General features: G+C 40.2%; 1 protein-coding gene and 1 long non-coding RNA gene across 3 annotated transcripts in view; one reads left to right on the top strand and one right to left on the bottom strand.

The window, feature by feature from the left end:
• Positions 1 to 24,242, top strand: part of PPARGC1A (PPARG coactivator 1 alpha) — a 368,975-nt gene that overhangs the window by 235,448 nt on the left and 109,285 nt on the right. The gene's annotated exons all lie outside the window — the stretch shown is intronic.
• On the bottom strand, positions 3,207 to 7,318 carry LOC137473464 (uncharacterized). The gene is made up of 2 exons (XR_010998822.1): positions 7,049 to 7,318; positions 3,207 to 3,356 (listed from the first exon to the last, which is right to left on the bottom strand). It is a non-coding gene; the product is annotated as an uncharacterized lncRNA (long non-coding RNA).

Raw genomic sequence — 24,242 nt, 5'->3', positions numbered from 1 at the left:
TTTGTGTTCCCTGCCTTTCTGAGTGCTTGATTTCAATATTTGTGCTATAACAACACAAACAATGTTTTGAGGAGTTGTGTGTGTTTTAGACAGATAATTACACTTATATCAGGCATTGCTCTTCCTCTGTCAGGTCTAAAACTCTTGATGGCTTTGGTGTTGCAACTCTAAGAAACTTGTCTTTTGGGGGTAGGCACTATTTCAGGGTTAAAAATAAGTTACCTTAGGAAGTTATTTGATGGTTTACACCTGTTGTGATACAAATAGAATAATCTACTGCACCCAGGTAACTTAAAACTCACTATTTCTGAACACATCTGTCAAACTTGCTTGCTAAAGAGGTAAAAGAAAAGGTTGCAGGCATGGCTGGAGAAAGTCCACTTCTTCTTCCAAACAGTAATCATGGCTTTTAGCTATGGTACTTGATGTAAACAGCCTGTTTTTGCCTACACCATGTCTGGAACCACATACTGTATGGGGTTGTTGACCAAGAGAGGGTATTTGTTTCCTTTCAGGCTGGATGCAGGGCGGTCTTACAGCTCAATATCTTAGTCTGAATTTACTTGTGTGCTGGAAAATTGGGGAAAGCTCTTTTCCTGGCTGCAAACTCCTCATGCCCAGACTAAGCCTTGGATAGCTGGTGTGTTTGCGTTATCGTCTGTCTTCCTCCTTCATGTCTCTTGCAGAAATCAGTGTGTATTGGGGTTTCTTAGCATAGAGTGTTGCGGGAATGCTTAACTGTCTGCTCTGATGCCTTCCCTGCCCAGAGGTACATCAGCAAGTGCCAGTTATCATGTCCTTGTCAGCCAAAGGATGTCAAATAATAAGTACCTTTCACCTGTGCAGCACGGTGCTTCTCAAACAGCGTGGGACAGGTAATTATAAACATCTTGGTTTTTCCTTGCTTCGGTGGTGAGGAAACGCCCTAGGTTAGCCTGTGATTTGAAGTTCGCTCTGTCTTGTGGCTGGAAGGGCTCAGCCCATGGTATTGCTCCTGTCAGCTTGTAGCAAAGTTACAGCACCTCCTTCCCTGGCGTGAAGTGCCCGTGTGTGTGTGCCACAGGCTCGTTAAACCAAAGCAGTTTGCACTTCTCTAAGGGCTTTTATGGTGTTGTCTCATGGAGCTAGGTCTGCCTGAAGACAGCCAGAGTTTAGAGCAGTTAAAGCTTCTGATGGAGATTACCATAATTACAAGTGATCAACATTGAGTGCTTTCTCCCCTCCACCCTCCCTCCCAGCGCAGCTTGTCTCAGGTCAGGCTGCAGAGAGGCTGCTTGGAGAAAGTGCCTTCCCAGTGACCACCACGCTCAGATGCTGTGCCCACAGGGTGACATCACTGCCCACCCGCAAGACCAGTGGTTTTAGGTTATTGCTGTATTTCCACCAAAGGCAACTGAATTGGCACTTTGCTTAACAGTGCTATACTGATATGCCTTACCTTCATCTGTTCATTTGTATTGTAATCATAAATTCATAGTTTATGTAATTGTGATTCTTGTTTTAAGTGGCATTCCTCACAGGTTTGTTAAAGAATGCACCTACAGAAATCCTTCTTAGTCGTTTTCCCTCAGTCACATCCCTTCCAGCACTTACTAATGTTTTGAGATAACAGCCTAAAGTCATGACAGTGAAAAAAGGGTTAAAGGCAAGAAATACAAGTACATCCTGGATAGATGAATCCATTTTTCCACTAATTAATAGCATGCTTCTAACAATGGAAAGCTATTAAAACATGAAGGTATGTTTTGTGAATCACATTTATCAACCACGATACATGCTGAAGTTCCATTATTTATTCTGTATTTTTAACATAGTGTATGGATTTTTTCATTCAAAAGTGGAAAGTAGCAACAAAACCCTTTCCCCCCCCTCCATTTAAGTACATATTCATGCAAAAATGAAAATGTAATAAGAACAGTACATTCTAATGTCAACAGTAACCTTTAAATAGTGTTCTTTAGATAAAACTGAATATTGGAAAAGAAAAAAAAAAGAAAGATAAGTGGTTCCTGTATTCATCTTAGTCCAAAATCTATTCTACCCACTGCTGGTTGCTGGCATTGTTTGATGATATGACAGAGTAACAGAGTATCAGATTATCAGAAAAGGAGATTCCCAATTTAATAGTTACTTGCAGAAATCAAAGTATTTTTTCCCCTCTATCTTAACATCTCAAAAATAAGTAGCTGTTAAATTTCAAATTGTGTAGCCTTCCTGATTTATCATCATATCATGGATGTATTTGGCTGTCTAACATCAGGGAATCCAATAACTCCCATCACATAAGAAGAAAAGAGAAAATCCTATTGGATAATGGTTTGCATTCTCCCATACAGTGATTTATTTCTGTCACAAGACTTAATTTTATCACAGGGCAGATGCTCCATCTATATCAATGCAGTACATTTCTGCATTCATTTGTTTCGCACCAAAATTGTACCTGATCTATTTTCCAATGCAGTTTGGCTTATTTAGTACACGGGGTGATTAGATGGTGTTTAATCACATGTGTAATTTCTAGTCTTCATAATTCTCAAGCATAATAAAGCAAGGCCTATGTAAAGAAGCATAATATTAAATTAAATTGCAGAGAGTAGCAGTTAGAGATGCAGCTGGTGTTAACATTTCGATCTCTAGCATGTCACGGCAGAGCATGTCAAGTGGAATAAGCCGAGCTTACTCAGGTGATCAGGTGATCAGCCCAAGGAGAGTGTGCCAAACCTTGCCTTGCATTAATTTCTCTCAGGCTATAATGAAAAAAATGGTCATCACACTTTCTCCTTTGGAATCTGCAGCTACTCCAAGTGCAGAAAGCTTATCCTGTGTGTTTCAACAAGAAATGCGTGTCCTATCAACACTTTCCCCCACCCTTTCGTCTGCCACTTAATACCGATTATACTCTCCTGAATAATCATCTTTATTCGACGGGGCAGCTGAGGTCCGCAGGTTGGGATCCTCTGCTGAGTGCCATTACACCATGGGAGTGGCCTGTGGCTACTTAGCCACCCCTATCTGAGCCGATGCTGGCCCAGAGAGCTGAGGCACCTCCCTGGGACGCACAGCAGTCCCAGGGAAGGGCTGTCAGATCGCTGAACTTCTCAATCAGCAGAGGATATATGTGATTCCTGTTTTGACATTCTGCCTGGAGGACCATCTATTGTCAGCTGCTATTGACAAGTGACAGCAGAGCTGTGACTTACAGGAAGTTTATCTTCTTATTTTCCCTTCTTTTTTTGCTTCCCATCTCTTTTTTATAAATAAGCCTCGACCAGCTGCCTCTCCCTTTGGTATGGAGCATGGACAAGTGAAGGTAGGAGCAATGGAAAGTTTCCCAAATTTACAATTTCGTAGTAGCACTATGAGGGAATGAATAGATGAGGAAAGAGACCGAGATAATGACAATTCTCCAAACAGCTGTTGTACAATTCAGCTTCACTACTTCAGTTAATTAATCAGCACCTTGCTGGCAACTCTAGGGGAGATACTCGTTAGATACTGGTAGCAAACAGACAATGCTTTCATATCAAATATGTTCAACAACATCTAATACAGCGATAACTTCCACAAAAGAGGGCAGGGAATACGGAGGCTCGTAAAGGTGCTCCCGAAGCAGCATTTAATATCCCAGTACATATGAATCTGCTACACATGCTGCCTACTTTGTTACTGCTCTCTGGCCTAAAACACTGTGAATTAACAACAGCAAACTTTCACACGTTCGCTAGAGGTGTTTATCTGAGGTAGCGTTCCTATAAATATGTTTATGTAAGTACTGTGTATGAGTACCCGCTGTTGATTGCTGCATTTGTGTAGGATTTGAGAGACCATACATTCTAAATGATTCTACTCTCTGTTTTGCTTCAGGATGAAAAATGGACAACTTACATCTTTCATGCAAAGACATGCTGTAAAATGTCAAAATGTGGTTAAGATGAAAAAACTCAGTCGTGAGAGTGCTGAGTCTATGCATTGTCTCTAAGATTTCCCTCTTTTCTCTTTGGCTTAAAAAGGAGATTTTTTGCATCGTACCCACTAAGTCGATAAAAGCATTCATATTTTATGAGGAATAGTGCATAGAAAACTTAAACCAATGAAATTACATGTCTACAATTGTAGTATGTTTGTATTTTAATGCAGTCCTAAAATTTCTATTAATGAATGTTAGCTTCAAGTTAAAGACAAAACTGTCTTTAAAAAAAAGTAATAGCCCTGTTAGGAAAAAAAATCTCTGGACCCATGCTGATTTCCTGGTAAATTGCAATTCAATGACTGTACTTCCTTTTCTGAGACCTCTTCTCTTGCTTTGTTCACTTTTCTGATTTAACCCTCTTGTAGGTTAGGCAGTAAATTGCAATGGAAATGACAGCTCTTAAGATACTGAAATATATTTGCTGTCAGATGCTCCACACATGCTCAGTTTAATTTTTCAGTCGACTTTATTGATTTATTAAGAATGATTATAGCCTGCATATCACTTCATATACATAATTGTCACATAAATCTGCAATATTACTGGCATGTAGTCATGTCCATTGTGGAACATAGGGAATGAGTTTTAATGTTTAATATGGTGTTGTTTGTGGAGTTCAGCACCAGGTGGTTTTAGGGGTTAGGGGCTGTTCTCAGCCCACCTGAGGCCTTGTGGAGACGCAGGTGGAGGCATAACCTCAGGTAGGACTCACTGATGCAGTTGTAGGAGCCACCAGTGCTCTGGAACAGGGCTCAGAATTGTATTAAGCAATTTATGTGGACAATTTATCCAGTCTGCCGCCACGTACTGATGTAGACAATTATAGCTCCAGCTCTTTAATGAAACGTACATTATGGTAGAAAGAATATCATAGCTTCTATTATACTCAGGGGAACTATAAAGAGAAATGTCCTTTTTTTAAATTAGCTTTACGGCACTGAAGCTTTTATGTATTTACATGCAAGTATACTATTAACCCAAACTACTTGTTTTGAACTCTCTCTGTTGTCAGCTCTTGGGAAGTGACACAGACTGGTAGAAAAACTTCTTTTGTGCCTACTGTTAAGCATTGCTGGCCTTTAGTGTTAATGGGAGCCTCCTAAAACTTCCACTTTGCTTCAGTCATTCACACGACAGTGAGAGCGGGACGCTTTCTTAATCCTCCCTAATCTGTAGCAAAAACCTCAGATAAAAAAGGACTTTTTGTCTAATCCGGCTTCTCAGGTATGGTTTACTTTAGATTTGAGCTATAAATATCTTTCTTTACTTTGTTCTTCTGAGAAGTAAACTGTTGAAAATGGGGCACAGATTCATTCTTCAGTTGCCCATTCGAGAAAGAGAGAAAAAACACTTCTAATTTGGAAAAGAGAAAAATAAAGACAAGGCATTTGGTGTGTACCCTCCAATTGGTGAATGCATCCTTTTGTAGAGCTGCCTTTTGCCTTTTTAACCCCCAGGCAGCCATGGGCATGAGGCACCCCATGCTGACTGCTCTTGAGCATCAGGAAGGTTCAGCCTCTGTTTCCAAAGGTTGAAGACATTTCCATCTGTACCTAAAGGAATTTTCTCCATAAACCTTTGTTTTAACATTTAAAAATAGATATTGCACACTTGCTCTTAATAATTCTTATTTACTAAAAATAAAAATAGCCCTATGAAATAAAGAGAAATGGTGGGTGAAGGACTATGCTTGAAATTAAATGAAATTACAGCTTTGCCATTGACTTCTGTCAACTCAGTATTTCATCTGCATTTTCTTTATCTATAATACTCCATACCTCAGATATCCTTAAATTACAGTAGTTATTCAGCAGCAGGCCAATCCAAACAGAAGTGAACTCAACAGATTGTTTTATTTTGTTGCCAGATGAAAATCTCCTCCACTACAGTCCAGTTTCTTAAGTACCCTTTCTTATCTGAGGACAGAATTTGGAAAGGAGTAGTTAAAAAGTGAAGTAAATGCCAGAGAAATTAATTGGAATTACTTGAGAGGAGTGAGTATGAAATTAATGGACTATCTGAAGACTTTCCATTATTCCTGGTTTCTTTTGCAAACTTGGAGGGGGAGAGGCAATTAAAAATGGATACAAGAAAGTTGCTGAAGAAAATTTACATGTTATCCCAAACCAGACTTCAACAATGAAATGCAAACAATATAAACCAGGCTTCAACCATGACTTGTAAATCATTATTCCCTGGTAGCAGTGTTACAATTATCTCCCAGTCCAGATGAGGATGTCTGTTTAAGGTTATCACTGAGCTAAAAAAAAAGTAACTTTCATCATCTACCTGGGCATGGCATTTGCGCCTGATTTACCACAAACCCCCAGATTACAGCAATTCCTGGATGTCTTTGTCCAGTCTGAATCAATTTTCCTTCCCTTTGCTTTGGAAATCTACTGAACCCAACCCCCTCCTTTTGAGGAAAAAGTGTCAGAGCCCTGCAAATAGAATAATTCTGAAATCTGTAATGTTTTCCATGTACTTAACACAGGGGATGGGTAAAGGGTGGATTTTATAATCCCTTGAAATCATGTGTATATATCATAGATATAAAATGTATATAAAATGGGAGAGAAAAGGTTGAATTTGGATCTATAGTCATTTGGAGTCAGAGAGTAATGATGAGAATGTCATCTGGTAATGAGGGGCTAATGGGGCTAAACTTCATCAATTAAATCCTTTCTCTTTTATAGATTCATAGATTATAATGCCAGAAGGGAATAATGTGATAATCTAGTCTGACCTCGTCTTACAACATATACTATCAAACTTCCCTGAAATAATTCTTGTTTGAACAAGAGCATTTATTTCAGAAATAAAGCATCCAACCTTGATTTAAAATTGCCATGGTTGGAAATGCCTGAGAAACCTTGATAAATTATTGAAATGTTTAATTATATCTGTCTGTTAAAGGGGCCAATCTACCCTCTCCTCTGATTTTTTTTTCTCTCTTCAGAAGGAGCTGGTGAAGAGGGGTCTTTGTGTGTTGTGGATGTGACTGGCTGTAGGTCACCTGGAAGCTAACCATCTTCAAATCTCTCAAATCTGATTTCCTTTTATGACAAGGTAACCCACCTAGCTGATCAAGGGAAGCCAGTTGATGCAATCTTTTTGGATTTCAGTACAGCTTTTGATACTGTATCTCACAGGATTCCTGTGGAGAAAATGTCCAGCACAGCTGCATAAACACATCATGGTGTGATGGGTGAGCAGCTGGCTCACGGGTCAGGCACAAAGGGTTACACTGAATGGGGTGACATCAGAGAGGTGACCTGTCACTAGTGGGGTTCCAGGGCTCCATCCTTGGCCCTGTGCTCTTTAACATCTTCATAAATGACTTTGATGCAGGACTGGGAGGTATATTAAACAAGTTTGCAGATGATGCAAAGCTAGGAGGAGCTACTGACTCCCTCAGAGGTAGGGAGGTCCTGCAGAGAGACCTCAACAAATCAGAGTGCTGAGCAATCACCAACCACATGAAGATCATCAAGTGAAAGTGTTGGATTCTGTACCTGGGATGGGGTTACCCTGAGTGTATGTACAGACTGGGGAATGAGATGCTGGAAAACAGTGCAGCAGAAAGGGACATGAGGGTCCTGGTCAGTGGGAAGTTGAACATGAGCCAGCAGTGCCCTGGCAGCCAGGAGGGCCAACCCTGTCCTGGGGTGCATCAGGCACTGCATGGCCAGCTGGGCAAGGGAGGGGATTGTCCTGCTCTGCTCTGAGCTGGGGCAGCCTCGCCTCCAGTGCTGGGGGCAGTGTTGGATGCGCAATATAAGAAAGATAGGAAGCTTTTAGAGAGTGTCCAAGGGAGGGCAACAAAGATGATTAAGGACCTTGAGATGAAGTGGTATGAGGAATGGCTGAGGTTACTTGGCTTGCTCAGCCTAGAGAAGAGGAGATTGAGGGGAGATCTCATTGCAGTTACAATTTCCTTCTGAGGGGAAGAGGAGGGGCAGCCACTGATCTCTTCCCTGTGTTGGCCACTGACAGGATCCAAGGTAACGACATAGAACTGTTCAAGGAAGGTTTAAATTACATATTAGAAAAACAGTAGTGGGCCACTGAAGAGTCTCCCGAGGAAAGCCTGAAGTGTTTGGACAACTCTCTCAGGCTCATGGCATGATCTATGAGGCTGTCCTGTGCAGGGCCAGGAGTTGGACTTTGATGATCCTTGAGGGTCCTTCCAACTCAGAATATTCTGGGATTCTGTGATTCAGATAAGCACTTCAAGCAGTAGGGAGAACAAGGGTTGAGTTGGAGCTTTCTCATCTAGGTATGGGTGTGTGCTTCACCTCATCTCCCAAGGGCAAGCATAAACTTGGATAGCACGGGGGCACTCCACACGAGCATCCTTGCAGTGCTCTGCAGCATGAGGCATGTGGGATTTCCCCATTGGCTGCCTGGAGCAGCTCAACATCCTGCACAGTTTTTAGTGTCCTGAGCCTTCCTGAAGTTCTTGTACCATGGTAGGGATCTACTCTAGTTCAGGCACACCTTTTATTTCAGGATATGAACTCTCCTTGCATATTGGGATGTGTTGTTATCAACTGAGTAACAGCCAGAGAGTTGTTCCTTGGTAGGAAGGACACAATTTGCGTCCTGGGACTTTTTTTATGCTTAACAGGCTTGCTAGTTACAGGGGCAAAATTCTCATGGAGCAGATACTGTTCAGAATTGCTTTACTTGACCAACTTTCTCTCTTTTGCCTTACTGTCTCTGCTTCTCTCCTTTGAGAGCAAGTTTTACAATAGGATATGGAGCAGGGATGGAGAGATGCCACCTGATTCCAGAGGGACTTAGTTGCCTTTGAAACTTCATTCCTAACTCAGTCACTTCCTCATGTTCACCTGCTTGTGCTTTCCCTGCCAAGAGACATCCTTTGGATGTGGCTGGGATACAGTGAACACTCCACAGTAGCTAGCAGGGAGCACTGAGAGAGAAGGAAAGGGCAAACTGACTCCGTATCATGCTCATCCCTGACCTCAACTCAGCTGCTTCTGTCACTTGCCTCTTCATAGGAGGAAGGAGTGAGATGTGTTTCAGAGTCCTTTTGGAAGTGGAGAAGGACATGTCAGTGCAAGGGGTAAATCACGGATGTAGCAAAGCTTTGTCCTCCATCATTTTCTCTACAGCCTGAACTGACCCAGCCCCATCACGTTTCTGCACTGGAAATGCAGTGCCCATTTAAGAAGTACTCATCTAGAAAATGGAAGTAGAAAGATTTTCTGAGAGACCCAGAAGAAAAATTACTTCAGTTAGTAATTAATGGTATTTGCACATGTCTAGCATTTTAATATCATGCAAGATTTTGAAGCACTAGAAAATCCTGAGCTACTGATTTGGATGTCTTACAAATGAGGGACATAAAAATAACTGGAGTCAAACACGGGAATGTGACATGGTGGAATGGAGAACCTGGCTCTCCAGGTCATGTAACACATTTCTTACAATCCTAGAATTTTTGTGTATCTTGTCCCAGTGTTTTCATTTTCTACACACTTTCTAGAAGTAGAAAATATTTTGTGTTGAAAAGGGTATTTTTCCTGTAGTTTTGTGAAAAATGGTTTTTACTTTTCTAGTTGGGGTAATCAGAAATCCATTTAATTCACAGGCCTATTCCATTGTGAACACATACTCTCTGTGGGATTGAGATTCTCCATTTCATGCAGTGAGAAACAAAGACCCTCTGTTTGGTGGCAGGAGATGCTTAGTCCAGTCCCAAAAGGGCTGACCCATTACATCCATAAGGCTGTCATTTCATTTTTCCTGAGAACTGGAATTCTAAGAGAATGAGGATTGCTTCTGGCCAGGACTTAGGACAGCCCTTAAAACTGGTCAAATGAAGATTTTCAGTTTACATTATTAGGGAAATGAATATTTATGCTTTTTCTGTAAGCTGAAAAGCCCTGAGTATCTCAGGAGGAGTTTATGGCCTTTCATCATCTTCATTGATCAGGATCAACATTAATCAGGTAAATTAGTCTGAAAATGCCTTTGCCTCTCATCACAAAGCAAAACTCCTCCTGTCCTGTCCTCCAGCATTTTCATCAGATTTTTTTGCCTGAGAACAAAGTTAGAGAATACAAAAGTGCCAGGCATGCACAGCTCCCAGGAGAGACTGTTTCAGCAGCAAACATTTCCCAAAGCGCTTCCCATGTCAGTGGTACCTGCACAGCTCCAAAGAGTCAGTATCACCAAAACACTGGCCCATGAACCTCTGGCTCTTCTTGAAATGCCTATTGCTGCTCCTCAGCTGGAGCTCTGTCTCCAGAGAAGCCAGCTGGGCTCCTGCTGCTCTGAAAGGATGGATAAATTGGGTTCTCGAAGGCAGATGGCAGTTTCTTATGGATAATGTAGTATTACAGTAATTACTGTAGGAAAATGTTGTAACCTAATGTGTATTAATTCTGCTACTATAATCTAAAATGTATTAATGCTGTGGCAGTACAATTCTGTTTAGTGGTTACATTAATACATACTTTGTGGGTATTACAGTAGAATTGAATTTATATTGCATACTTTACCATAATATTTACAATAGTATTACTTAAAAAATTCTGGACAAAGTTGCCTGATTTCATGGGTGGGTCCTACCACAGCTAGTAGATTTCATGCCTTGTAGATTAGCAAAGTCATATGTGGGAATCATTAGTATAGCTTAAATAGTTATCAATACAAATTTCATGAACAATGAAACCAAACACCAGTCTCTCAGCAGTAAAGCTATTAGGACACATAATAAAGCATTTGTATTGAAGTTTCTGACCACTTTTTCCTTCCAATGTATCAAATTCATTTGGTTTTGAGAGTACTCAGGTGCTCTAGAAAACTAGACCGGGTAGCATAGGTTTCATGAGGACCATATAGGATATATTCATAAGGATTGCACAAGTATCTTCTTATCCACAAAAACAGATCAAAGCATGAAAAAAAAAAAAGTTACGTACCAAAATATCATTATAAATGTAACCCACAGTTAGTGCATTGTACTTCCTTCCATATGCTTTAGGTATACTATATTGTTAAAGCTCTCTGCCCAGCTCTTGGAATAAAGCAGCCGCAGGCTTCTCAAGTATTAAGATCTTTGGTTTGACTTGTCACATGCCTGTAAGACTTTGAGTTCTTCAACCATGAGGATATCCATTATATAGACTCCTGCATGTCCTTCCCTGCCAGGAATCACTCCAGACAGGAGCTGTACTTAGGGACCGGTCTAGCTGGAGGTACAAGGAGGCTCCACTTTGCCCACTCATTATTTCAGAGCCATAAAATGCACTGCCCTGGGAGGAAACAAATCCAGCCATAATTCTTATTGCTTTTTTCTGATCTCTGTTTGTTTTACTGTTATCTAGAACTATATTGCATATTCTAGGCTATAACACTGGCAGGATATGTTTAAAGACAATTAAAATGCAAAATTTAAGGTTGCATGGGAGTATAATTTTATATGATTTACTCTCCAGCTTTTGCCAGGCACTCCACTGTCACCAGCATAACATTTGGTAAATAACTGAAAATAACTGAATTTAAGAAGTATGTTAGCCACAAGGTATTATCCCCACCAGTCTTTTTTTTCTTTATCTGCTTTGAACAAACTCTTTCATATATTGAAAATTTATTAACGAAGAGAATAAGGCTTATACAAAAGGGCTTAGCATTTAACATTTTCACACACTATTGAACTGTTAAACTTCAAAGATTTTTTCCTTCTGATTGCTAAGCCTTAATTAAAGCAGATTGCAAAATAGTAAGTGTACAGGGAAGATTTGCAGAAGATATTTGGAATCAGAAAATCTTAGCAGTGGTTTAGCTACATTTTCTTCTGACCTCTGAGCGCAGAACTTACTCCAGCTGAGGCTCCGAGAGTAAATCCTGACAGCATTAAAGTCGGTAGCAAATTCACTCAATCTCTGGAAAATAGGTGCTACAATTACGGACTTAAGAAGTTCAATATACTTATTTTGTCCAAGAGGAGGATGTGAGATGATGTGATGATGGTCTACAAGGTATTACCCGAAGACGATAGCTTCGATAGGGATAGCTCCTTAATCGGGGTGAAAAAGGCAAGCTGAGATGTCAGGGTTAAAAGATGATCGCAACAAATTCAGTGAAGAAATTGGCCACTCGTCCTCAGGAGTCAGATCCCAACTTCTGTGACAATGAGTTGGCTGGGAGAGGAATAAGTTCCCTGCAGGGAACTTTTCAGTCAGATTATGACTTCAGAGCCTTGTTTCCCTAGGGGGCAGGGGACCCTGCCAGGATCCTGGTGCCAGGACCTATGGAAAGTCTCCCTGGACTTAGTGTAATCAGAAGTTTGCCCCCAAAAAGTTTTATCAGTTTTGGCCTTGCAGCTTCCAGCCAGATCAAATCTCACCCAGGCAGTGCTATTCCCATCAGCTGTGCCATGGACATGGGGGTATATGTGGCACATGCTAGTGACAAGAGAGGTGACAGGGAGTAGCTAGAAAAGCAGACTAAAAAAGCATATGGGTGAGACCAGCCTATGCTAGGCTGCCCAAAGCTTAATGGTCCCAAAATCTGCCTGTTATCAGGGGCCAGCAGATAGCAGTTACTACACTTCAGTGAGTGGCACATCACTTCTGAAAAAAAAACAAAATTAGAATTTCCTCCAGAATTAGAATTTCCTCCCCAAATACTGCTTGGATAAGGTGGGGGTTAATGCTTTCCAGACAGTCCCTCACCATCCTTCCCTGCTGAGCAGCAAGGCATCTGCCCTGCGCCCCACAGGGACCTGGGGCAGGCTTTCCATGCTGTGTCTCCCATTACCTGAGACTTGATGTGGCTCACCAGGACTGCAGACAAAATGGAATGAGGGGAAGTTATCCTGGCATATGACCTCATTTGCAGTAAAAAATGGTTTTCTGTAATAACACAGGTTATTATTCAGAAGATAGAGTAGAAGGAGGATTAAGATTCAGTCATAATTGCGTGTTTGGTGTTGTGTACTGTACACAGAGGATGATGTACCTAAATTACATATCCCCAAAAGCTCCCTGACAAACACTCTGTGAGAGTCTCCAATAGAAAAAACCGCAAACCAGTGCCTCTTAAGCCTGCCATTAAAAAGACCAATTCTATTTTGTTAAAAATAATTCTAGGGTATTTCATCCAGCCATATTTTCTCAGATCTTGCCGTTCTTTACAAAGGGCTTTAGTTCTGAGAATTCAAGTAAAAAAAAAAGTTATCATATTTAAAGAATAACTGATGGGGCTAGCTATAAGGAAAACTATTGTGAATGCCCCTTTTTTTTTCCTTATCCAAGCTCTATTCATCTCATGTAAATGTTTCAGAAGCAGTTTTCCTCTACATTAAGGCATTTCAATTAATGCTCAGATACATGCTGGTGAAAGCTTTACCTTATGGTTTTTTAGTCTGAATTCCCTAATATTCAGCAGCAGGTTTAGGACATCAATAGGTAGCAACGATTAACATGAAAAAGTGATTTAATCTTTTTTCTCTTGAGAGAATTCACATTTTCCACATTGTTTTAGGAAGACTTTGCTCCCTCCCTTGCTGTCAGAGATAGGTCTCTGTTACAGGGGTTCTATATCATTTCCCAGAGGCATATTCCCATGCCTGCAGCTTGACAGGGATCATGGCAAAAATAAAATCTACATTTTGATTATCATTAAAACTGGAGACAAATCTGTTCTTAACTTAGCATGATGCACCAAGGTGTTCCAATAGTATTTGCAGTGTGCAGCAGTATTTAGAAAGCAACTGTGATACCCTGTGAGTGGAGTTTGCAGATGACAGCACTGACCTGACAAATGTGAGATAGTTCAAATAGACTTTTACTTACTCCAATTATTCAGTGCTGAAACGATACAATTAGTTGTAAATCCCTGGGATTACTCTTTTCCATCTCTAAAAAGGAACAAAACCACTTTTCATGGCCATATAGGTTTCTGCTGTTGGTTTTAACACTGAAAAGATCACTTTAAAATGACATGACATGCTTTCACGATTTTCATATGATATTAAAAATTGGTTATGTCATTGATTCTTTTTAATATGTTAAGAGTAATAGTTATCCAGTTTGCATTTGTGGAGCCAAGTCTGTTCTAGTTGATTGGAGAAGAGGCTTTTGCATTGTGGATTTTTAATGATGTCATTACAGGCAAAAAGCGAATTTTCTCTAATGCTTCTGTAATATTGCAGTATTACTGTAACAATACCATGCTATATTTATGACATGCTGATATTTTCACATAGGTTTTTACAATAATACTGGAGTTAGTCTTTCCCACAAGCCAGCCAGTAGATTGACCAAGACTTCTCAGTGTGGGACAATGTGAAAAGGTGGATGCTATTTAAAAATAGGTAAAAGAAAAAAACCTGAAGCCCAAGCAAACATAGGTTAATGATTTTCTGCAATGGTTTCACAGCCTCTCAATGTTCTCCAGCTGTCTTTTCTGCTTTTCAGTTTAGTGTGCTACTTCTAGGCTGAGGTTGATATTATTAATTTGCATGTGGTATTATTTTGATAACATACACATATATACCATAGTGCTGATCTGGAAAGAGTAAGAAGAATGTCTCATGAAACCTGTGATAGAGGACGTGATGTGAACATAGGGAAAAGATCTAGATTATATCTCGACCTCACGATTTAAGCACACAGTGAACTAGTCCTCCTGAAGTAAATACATGCATTATGAACAGAATAGAAGTCCATGTAATTTAGGTTCCTAATCCCTAATTAATTAGATTTCTAATCCTGGTCTCCCTCTGTGCAGGCTTTCAAAGGCATCTATCTCTCTTTGTTGATTACAGAGAAAATTTCCACCCTCATCTCCAAAAACATGATGGAGTGGGTTAAGCAGTAGTGGTGAAGAAAGCCTGGAAACAGGAGTAACTGGGAACAATGGAATGAAATCTGATTTAAAATATGGAACTTAGAAATTATGCAGACATGTCTCTGTGTATGAGATTATGATAGAAAGGGGAGACTTTCCAGAAGCACCCGAAAAAACAAATAAAAAGGGAGTTTTTCTGCACTCATTACACAAGGCTGTTCATAATCATTGCTTATATGCACTCCCTTCAGTTTAGCTACTGCTTGATAATTTTATTGCGATGCCTATTTTCAGTGGAACGTCTTCAACTTAATAAGTTGTTCCTTGACCATTGGAAATTTAAAGGCAGAAAACTTTCCCAAAAAGTAGTACTAGAGGTACTTGAGTTCTGCAGAACAACAGTGGCTTTAAAACTTAACTTCAAAAGTCTGGTTCCTGCCTGGATTCCTGGTTTGTTTGCAATCCAGTTAGCTAATCAAAAATGTGCAACATTTTCTCTTGCCTAAGTTGCAGCAGCTATATAAATATCAAACTGTTATTCTGGGTAATCAAACAACGGGAAATTTGTTTATACTGTGTTATTGTTAATGAATTTACATCCAGAAGTACTTCAAATATATATGCAAACATACATTAATCATGTCTTGAAGGTGAATGTGGGAAGAGCAGGGCTTGTAAGAGTAGCCATGTAGATATAGAAACCATTAATGTTTCCGATGCCCTGTGGTAGGAAGAAATATATTAAAAATTGATTTTTGGTTTCTTCTTTTTTCTTGGTAGCATTTACAATAAAGGATATAGCAGAAAGTAGTCTTTAAATTGATATTTCAAAGCTTTTTATGTTGGGGATATGTTTTTCTGTATTGTTAATGGGTTTATATAGCAGAGTAAAAAGGTCAGCTTCTGAATATGATGGTTTTATTCTTCTATTAAAAAAAAAGAGATGAGTTTAGCATTCATGAATTATTTAAATATCAACCAAAATATCTGGCACGGTGCTACAGTAAGTGGTATTCTTAAGGCTCAGAGGAGTGTGCTGTCCTTTGAATGTAACGGGAATGCTGTGCAGGAAGGTGGATAACATTAACTCTCTCTCACCTTGTAGCAAGGTGTTGCTTGCTGCTGTATCTGTACACTGTGTGCAGTGAGTGATGAGACATGTATTTATGGGACTTTCACTGCCATGATTCAGTCTTCACCCATTTACACTTGTATAATTGAAGAGCCTCTCTTCATCCAAAGAAAGTGAACTATAATGTATTTCATAGCCTCTCCCGGTTCATAGCCACACTGTATTGAGCAAGCAGACCTGTCAGATTGTTTTCTTTTAAAAAGATGCTTTGGAAAATAATAGTGCTTCCCAGCTTTTAGGTTTGTCTGAAACATGTCTCTGAGAAACCACAGCAGTATGGAGTTGTTCTAGACGCATTCTCATTAATCAAATCCTAACTGTAACACTTTTTTTATAACTCTTGCAAATAACATGCATTTTTTGAATAATTTCATAAAAGTAGTGTTGTCAGGTGGTAAGATTTACAATGTTTTGTTCTAATTCAGCAGAATTCTTCAGGGATATGATTCTGGGCTTTTTTCTCTACAAGTATTTTTTAAACCTTCAATACAGTCATAATGTTTTGAAGTGCTAATTGCCAAACCTCCTAAAGTGTATAAAGAATGGCATTTCATACAGCATCATTGATCATATTTTTAGGGAGCCCATTGATGGATTAATAAACCGCTGTAACCTTCTGTGCAAAAAACACATTGATAATAAATGGACTGTAATCTAAAAAGCCTACTGCTAAATGAATTGAAGTGGCAGCAGTAACTGAAAAACTGAATAATTACAATATCCTGAAGACAAAACCCTAGTGGGAAAGTTTACTTTCCTAGTTAAGCTCTTTGCAAAGAGCTGCTCATGGATGCCAGGAGCATGTTGTCCCTCTGGTGTTTCCCACTGCAAGGCTTGTCAGTGGGGCAGTCGGGATGGGTGGCAGTGAGACTGGGCAGTCCATTCAACCTGGAAAGAGCCTTTCTACAAATATTCATTGATATTTTTCTAATTGATGCCATCCATTGAACTGTGACAAAATGCTTAGTGCTTTTTTAATGTTGACATAGCAGCTATAGTACATGAAAAGTGAAAATTTCCATGGTAGGTGAAATAATGTATGAAAAATAATCAGTAATTTAAAATCAGACACCAAACGTAAAGGCATCGCTTAGCACTGGTTTAAATTTTGCAAACTTAAGCTCTTGTTCCTTGAAGTTTGATTACCACTTAACCAGATGGATTCATTTTAACATATTTAATCATGATGAAAACAATTGATTCTTGTTTGCATTTATATTTAATTAAGTCAGATAGCAAGTTAAAGATACAGAGGGAGAGGATTATGATACAGTCTTCTACAGGCTAGTGTTGAGTCAACTTTCTCATCAATTCTGCTAGGACATTCCTTTGTCTTTTTACCTCCCAGCTTATGAGCTATGGCAAGGAGTATTTCTGGAAGGGGTTTCAAGCATTTGTCCTCACAAAGGACATAGAGGACTTGGTGGGCTGTCTCTAAGATGTTGTATCCCTGTATTAAAGGCCTCAAAATCCAAGTCTTCCCATGACAGTTCTGCATCTGACTTATTTTTCACATTTATTTTTCATGTTTTTAGGATACGATGTTATACTGTAACTTGCTAATGTATTTCAGCATCAGCACATGATGTACAATCAGAAAAATAACCATCTGGACCCTTTATGCATACAAACATATTTATGTACACATGTACTTATTCATGTGTATCTGTGTATAGAAAGGTTTTGCATTCTAGTCGTACCCTGTGGAGCCATCATACCTCTCTACCCACCATGTCCACATGAGTTCTGTTTTACAATGCTGTGCTGTGGTAAAGGGCTAAACCCAGCCAATATCAGTCTCTTACTATCCTGGTCTCCATAGCACTACTGTCCCCTGTCCTGCCAGGCAGGATTTTGGAGTGGCTGGTGTGAAAAGGAGTCAGCAGGGTCCAGCCTGCGGGTGACCGTGTCGCGCATGATGGTGCTGATCCAGTGGATGCATGTAGCGACTTCAGATGCACAGCAACCATTTTCAGACTGGGACCTCCCTGTGAAAGGAGGGACTCAGGGCAAACCATGAATTTTTAGACCCTTTTTTTTATCATAATTGATGTTTCCATCTTATTCTTCTGTTCTTCTAAGTTATGACATTGTGTCCAAAACGACATTATGATATTCCCTCAAAATGTCATGGCATGAATGAGTAATTTCTCCTGAATGAATCCCCAAAGGGACAATTTGAACTCTCTCTGCTCCTGCTATTGAATCCTATTCAATTAAACGTGGAAGTCCACAATCAGTTAAATGTGGAAGAGGAAAGCTTCATGGGATCTTGCCTGAAAGGCAGCTGTTAGCAGTAGGAAAACATTGAAGTCAGCACTCTTTAGTGGTGTTTCTTTTGTAAGACATACATTAAAAGAGCTGAAATCTCTTGAGATGCTTGTGATAAGCACTGATATTAAATGCCACGTTCCTATCATGCTTCTTTAAAGGTGAGCATTATTAATAGAGCACTGTTTCTTTCCATTGTGCTTCAGCTGTCTTAATTCTTTGGTTTCTTATGGTTTCTCTCAGGTGCTTTGCTGACTGCTGGGTCCAATGTAGCTATTTTCTGACATCAGAGTAGCTATGATGCAGAAGCAGCTCTCCCCTTCTTAGCTTTAAAAAAAACAACAACTTACACTTGCATGTTAGGTGGCTTTGGTTACTTTAGTATCTATTCTGTAGTAAAGATTAGGGGGCAGCAATGCTGTTGTTATTAGTATCACCCTTGTCATCATCATCACCATCATTGTCATCCTGGGTCCTAGTGCTGGCCGGCTCCACTCCAAGTCCTTTACCTTAAAATTTTTCTGGAAGGTATCTGTGTTTTGCTCCTCTGTGACTGAAGCCTGTTCATCTTTTCTTAGCCCTGCTTTATCAAAGCTGGTGTGATTCCAGCCAGCCTCCACAAAGAACTTGCTCAAAACAATCCTCATTTTCAGACCCTCAGCACACTAAATAGGACATTTTTGGTGGTTTCTTCTGCATTGCTTATCCAGATCTCAGCTCTGAGTGCAGCAGCTCTTTGCACTGTGCACCAGTCGCTTCCACGTGAGTCCACAAAGAACAAGCAAAGGCTTGGTTGAGCACCTTGCTTAACTCAAGAGATTAAAATGCTATTGATCAAAGTTATTGGTTCATTGTTCAGCATTTCCATGTGTAATCCATAGTAGTTCATATTTTCAAACAAAAGTGCAAACTAATGCTGCCATTGTCTCATTTATAGTAGGTTGAAAATCTGTAGTGATTTTCAGCTCAAAAATGGAGCTCACTAAAAGAACAGTATGCTTGGTGGACCATCAGTGCTACTTTCAAGGTTGTGTTTCTCCATAAACACTTCAAACTTCCTTGCATTCTGTTCCTATAAACCATTCCATGAAGACTCTGTATCAGATAGATAAATGCTGGCAATATTATTTTAATAAATTACAATTCATCAAGAACTTTCGCGGAGAGAAACTCTCAGATTTCAGTTTTCCAAGGGTAGACCAAAGCGAGGGCCAGTGTTTCAGGTTTTCAACTAAACCATCCTTACTTCCCAGGGTAGCAAATTGAACAGTGGTGCTTTACATTTACATTTATCCTCTTCTTTTCAACTAGAGAAGGTGTGTTGGGGAAGGTTGCATTTACATTCAATTAAGGCAGAAATATTGCATGCTTACAGGTGGATATTTTCAACTATGTGGAGTGTACCCAGTTATTGAAATGTATGTGAAATACTACTGTGTAATGAGAATGCAGTTCTGTTCAACCAAAGAAAAGGGTGCATGAAATTTTAGTATAGACGGTTGGCTTTATCTTTAAGGAACATTAAAATGGACATCAAAAAATATAGTAATGTAGCGGGTTTAAAAAAAAAAAAAACGGCAAGGAGAAGCACATGAATTTGTGTGACAACCAATTTCATAGCAAAAACTTTCCAAGAAAAAATTATGTATGTCCAATACTGATAAGACGTTGTGAGTGTACATTTTCAGATGTGGTTCTCTTAGTATTCCACCCATTCATGACAGCACTCCAAGAATAGTAAGCACAGTCACCAGCCTTCTCTCTATGAAAGGGGAATATATATAGGGCATGAAACAAAACTTCAGCATACAGAACTGACACTGCAAAGTTAAGGACCTGACATTGAAAGGAAATTGTAAAATTCCCTTCCCTGGCTCATCCTGGCACTGAGAAGCCCTGTCCTGCTGCGTGCCATTTCTGTTTCCAGTGAGGAATATATTCCTGTGTCTTCTTTCAACACTGCTAGACCTAAATACATGAGCTGGTCAGCAGTGAGTAAAAATGTGTCTATCTAAAGCAGCCACTGACACTCACTCATTTTAAATTCATTTGCCGGGCACAGTTTATTTAAATTTTAGCAAAGGTGCTCTTTATCACGGAGCTTTGAGTTCCCTGCCTGAGATGTGGCTGTTGGCAAAGGGCAGCAGAAATACGAGTCAGGCTCATAGTTGGTGGCATGAAAGAGAGAAGAGCCAGGCCTCAGACTTGTTTCTGGTGGCAGCACGTCCTGAGCAGCTGCAGTGTGTTTCAGCTGAGCTGTAGCCTGCCGGTATTCAGGGCTTCTTCCAACAGCACCAGTCTGAGAGAAGTCATGGTAAAATATGAGCTCTGCACAGTTGCTGCTTTTGCCCCTGAAATAACAGACTTCTTCTTCCACAAGTTTCTTCTCTATAATCTTGTAAAGAACAGCCCTTAGTAACATGCATTTGCATGTATGTAAACAGAGTGATTTTGAGAAGGGTTTTTCTGAGTGTTTATTTTAGACATAGGCTTACTTATGACATTCTCATGTGACATTCCTGGAGGCTTGATATTTGTGATCCTCACATAGTAATAACATTCACTGTGGTAAGTTAAACATAGGTAAAATAATTCTGCCTTACTGATCTTCGATGACAGGTTGTTGTTTCTTTTTGTTTCCAAATAAAATCATGAGGAAAGAAAAGAAGAGCAGTACCCTGCTGCCAGGGAGGGAAGGAGTGATTGGCATGACATGGACTGGCTGTGGTGAAGAGGCCAGCCCATGGCTGCTGCTGCATTGCTGAGAACTGATTTGTGTGCTGAATATGCTGTCAGGAGCCTGCCCAAAAAAACCTAGGAGTCCCCATTTCTGCAGTGATAGCAGGCCCTATATCTATAACGCACACAATATGCAGACAGATGTGGGGATCAGTGACAGCATTATTCTTTTTATGATATTCATATGTGTAGAAAAGGGCAGGTCAGAAAACAAAGGGTTTATAGGAGAACAGAAGCAGAAAGTGTTAAAATCCCATGGACTGAAACCATCACTTCTTAATGGTTCATCTTTTCATAGCAACCCATTCAGAGATGTTGCATACCAGAATATATATTCAGAGCCACTGCTCTCTTCCCCTCACACAAATCGCATTTCATTTTATTGAGATGTAGATAAATGTGCAGGGGGAGAGTATTCTGTTTTTTCAGGCCCGCCCTTAATACTATTAAATAATTGTGTAATTAAAGGCTCCAGCAATTTGCCATCTCTTTTCACATAGAATTACTTCAGATGTCTGGCATACACACTCACCCTGTTGTTCAAAGCCATTACAGTCCATACAGTCAATAATCTGCAGATTAAAAATTCAATAAGTAGACACATTAAAAATTGCATGGTTCCAATTCAGTCCATACTCCCAATTCAGGCTGCTTAGTGTTGGAAGGTGGTTTCTGAAAAGCAGGAGATGGTGCCACCATTTCAGGATGCCTCAGCTCGTGCCTAACCATGTTGTAGCTGCAGAACAAGGGCTTCCTTGCAAGGGCTGTAGTGAATCTATAGCTACTATATGAATAGAAAACATAATAAATGTGCATCCATGGCGAATTCTCTCTTAAAACCAAGCTCTCCATGCAGCTTGGCTATCAGGGTTTGCCTGAAATAGGCTTTCCAGTCTCCCTCCATCTCAGTTGGGAAGGGGTGTGGCTGAAAGTCTTCCATTCTGAGAATCGCTCAGTTCAGATTATTGATGGAGTCTGATGTTACATCTTCACAGAGTGTTTGTTTGTTTGTTTGAATTCAGACTGTTGTTATGGATTTTGGGGAAGAGAGGTAGAAAGGCTGCAAATCATCACGCTTAATGTTTGTGCTTCCAGTTGTTTCCAGTTGTTTTGCTGGTGTTTCAAGTCCAGTTTCTAGAAGGGGATTTTTGTATGAAAGCCCAAAGTCTTGCAAATGTTGCTTTTCAGTAAGTAGTCCCCACTAGGGAGAGGCCACTGTAATCCAAAATTTACATTTTCAAAATTTCTCTGATCTTACTCCTGGCAGGAAAAAAACTTAATACCTTTGTAGTGGTGAAATTGTTAATGTTGAGCACAGTGAAGGCAGTTTTCCTTTCAAACAAAATGCATGGCTAGGAACTAGCTAATACACCTCACCTGCAGTTTGGGGGCTCTGTATTGTGTGCAGTCTTTGGGAGAAGTTCTGTAGGCACAGGCTGTCTGGCTCCCTTTAAAGGTCACTTAAAGCTGGCAAAATTATTGCTCCCCAAAATCCAGATGACCCTGCCTGTGAAAGGCCTTCTTCTTTACTAGGATTCCTATTCTACCCACTGTTACTTTCCAGAGCTTTAGCCATCCCCACCTTTTACCCCTGATGTGAAAGAAGCTTCTTTACTGCAGCAATTGTGTCTCCTTTGAATCCCTGTCAGTCTTTGCCTTTTATGCAAGAGATGCCATCAGACTGCATAGCATGCTCAGGAACATGTAAAGCCCCTGATGGCTGTGCCCAGCACAGGCTTGACTTGACAGCAAAGCTAAAAAAAAACCCACTGCCAAAACTACCAGATGACATTAGTTTTAATCATGAGTGATCAATGCAAATAATACTTTAGACCTTTACCCACACATGTTATTAAGGGCAGTTTTATCTCTAATTATGCTTCATTCATGCAGTGTAACACAAATGCTTTATATGTCTCTTTTATCTGTGGTGAAATGTTTACAGGGTGATATTTTTTTCTCTCTCTCTTGTGGCAAAAGGCAGAAAGGCCATGAAACACGAATTTCCTTCTGGTGCTGGGATGTAAGGGGCAAGGCAGTCACAAGCCCAGTGACCGACGAGACTGTGAACCTTGCACTCAGAGGGGCAGAGATCCCCTCTCTGTGAAGGAGCAGACTCCTGTGTGCTTTACCTGTGTGCTGTGTTTCTGTCCCAGCTGTACAGGGTGATGAGCAGGTGTGGGGATGCCTGTAGAATAAATTACATCAGTCTACTATGCATAATACACCCTGAAGTGGGAGTAAATTTTTTATTTGGTGTTTGGGAAGAGATAGGGATGATGAATTTTAGTTCTGGTGGGTTTGCACCTGAGCAAGCCTGATCCTTTGGAGGCTGAGAGGAGTTGGATCTGATAAGGATGCACAGTACTACAGCACGCTGGTGGTCTTGGGTTCCTCTCCCAAGTGCATTTAGCCAAGCAGAACTTAGCCTGTTTATCCTGATAATTAGAATCTGGTTCTCTATTTAATATTTACTAATAACACCATGCACTTACAAGGCCTTCCAACCAAGCACTTGACAAACCTTAATGGAATAAGCCTCATAGCACTCTGGGGAGGGAAGTGAATACCATTTTCTTTATCATGCTGAAAGAGTAAGATGATGTAATTGTACCTCCCCGAGTTTATTTATTTCTTGTCTCCCATTATCTATCTGATAAAAACCACTAAGTAGCAAAAAAATCTATTGTTTTAGAAATCCTTCTGGTAGTTTAACTATAATCTAAGACTAGTAACTAATTTAGACAGAAGCATAATTAGTGTAAATGTTTCCCGTAACTCCCTCTGATGAATGCCGTTGCATTTGGATATTCGCTTGTAGAACATGCAGCTGAATAGTGAAGAGGTTTTCTCTACAAAAAATGTGTGAGCAGTGTCTGTGTATGGAAAGACACCTAACTGTGACTTTCTGATCTTAAGTGCAACCAGCTGTTGGTGAGAAGTGGCAGAGCCATATGAAGTGTAGGTTGAGTGGGGCACCAAGAGCACACAGGATGATGCCACAGTGCCAGGTGAGAGGTGCTGCAGGAGATGGGAGCAGCCCAGACAGACCAAGCATTGGGTGGAAGACGCCAAGGGCACCAACATGTCATGCAGTAGTTCTCACTGGGAGGATAAGGAGTAATGAGAAGGTTGTGTGAGGTGCTAGTGGTCTCTGTCAGGCACTGTTCATATAGTCAACTTTGAGGAGCTGAAACAATTGCTGAAACAAAAGGCAGGAACTGACTTGTATGGGTGATGTATACTGCTGATGTGAGCTGGGGCAGACAAAGAAAAACTGCAAGCTTTTCTTTATTACCAGTA

Source organism: Anomalospiza imberbis, chromosome 4 (genome assembly GCF_031753505.1).
Source record: "Anomalospiza imberbis isolate Cuckoo-Finch-1a 21T00152 chromosome 4, ASM3175350v1, whole genome shotgun sequence".
In the NCBI taxonomy this organism is placed as follows: domain Eukaryota; kingdom Metazoa; phylum Chordata; class Aves; order Passeriformes; family Viduidae; genus Anomalospiza; species Anomalospiza imberbis.
This window is presented reverse-complemented; position numbering and strand designations above follow the sequence as displayed.